Source organism: Impatiens glandulifera, chromosome 2, assembly GCF_907164915.1.
Source record: "Impatiens glandulifera chromosome 2, dImpGla2.1, whole genome shotgun sequence".
Taxonomy (NCBI): Eukaryota; Viridiplantae; Streptophyta; class Magnoliopsida; order Ericales; family Balsaminaceae; genus Impatiens; species Impatiens glandulifera.
The window spans coordinates 16404574-16406074 of NC_061863.1; positions in this window are offsets into that span (position 1 = coordinate 16404574).

Here is a 1501-nt window from a genome sequence, read left to right on the forward strand (position 1 = left end):
AAATTACATTCACTCACTCTCGATTCATTCTCACTAAGGAAATAACCGTCCTTTTGGTGTAGATCCTGTTCGATCGACAATTTCTAAACATATTGTGGGTTTCACCATATTTCACTATTTTGTCACGCTATAAGAGTTCAAACGCATATTGATTTTAGCAAGAAAATTGATTTTGAATTATTTTAAAATGGATGCATACGAAGAAGATGGAGAAGAGAAAATGTGATCGATCATTTTCTTAGCCTACGACATCGTTGCCTATATTTGAAGTGGAACAGTTGCGTCGTCAAGCTGAAAAAGTAATATGAAGACGAAAGTGAGAGTTTTTAGCGCAGTAGAATTTAGAAAAATAAAAAATAGATATGGGATTTTTCTATTTTCAACCTAAATTAATTGTTTTATAACACTTTAAATAATTTTAGATGTTAAGAGAATAAATTAAAAAAATTAAATGTACAATAAATAATTTCAAATAAAATCATGTATGAAAAAAATTTAAAACTCAATTAATATATATTTAATAATTATATTAAAAAAACATTTTAACATTTGCAACATAGGTGAAGTCAGGATGAATATACAAAATATTTTGAAAAGTACCTCAAATTAATGTTGAAAAGTAAAATTTTCGAGAACAAACGATTTGTGATCTATGGTAGCAAATTGATAAATTCTTTAGTCTAATAAATATCTTTAGGGAGTAAGATTATAGGAAAGTTGAGAAATGTCATTAGAGAATAAAATTATATAAAAGTTGTAAGGGAGTGAATAGATACATTAAGAGTTGAATATCAAATCTATTTGTAATTTCGGTATAATACAGTAACGATATTTTTTAATATATATATGTGGACAATATTAATAATTTTCCAATCTTGACCCTAGGTAAGAATATAATAATTTCATAATTCTTATAAAAATAATTATATTTAGAAAATTATATAACAATTACTAATTATTGAAATAAAATTGATTATTTTTCTGAATAACATTTAAATATATTAATTTATTTGAAAATCTATTTTTATAGTAAGATACGAGTAAATTTGAAATATAAAAGAATGTAGATATTTTTATAAAACATTTATTTTATTAAATATCTAATTAAAAGTTAACTTAAATTAGAAAATATTTTAAAACTTGATAATATATATTTATAAATCTATTTAATTTTTTTTTACTTTTTTAATTTTTTTTTTAAAATAATAAAACATTATAAAAATGGAGTACAGGCGTTAAACAAATTGACCTCATTCTCTTTTATTACAAAGAAAATTCACCATTCCCCTAACCCTATTAATTAACTTGTGTTTAACAAGTAATTAATTAGAAAACTCAACTTTCTATTAAACTAATTGTTCAATCAATTAATAATATTTCGTTTTACAAGAATAAGTTCAATAGCTTTGGCTGATCGATAATGAAGCGATTGTTCAAGCCGCCATTGTTACTTAACGTCTCAGAGTTCATTATTTCACCTACCATAAACGACCTCGCCGAA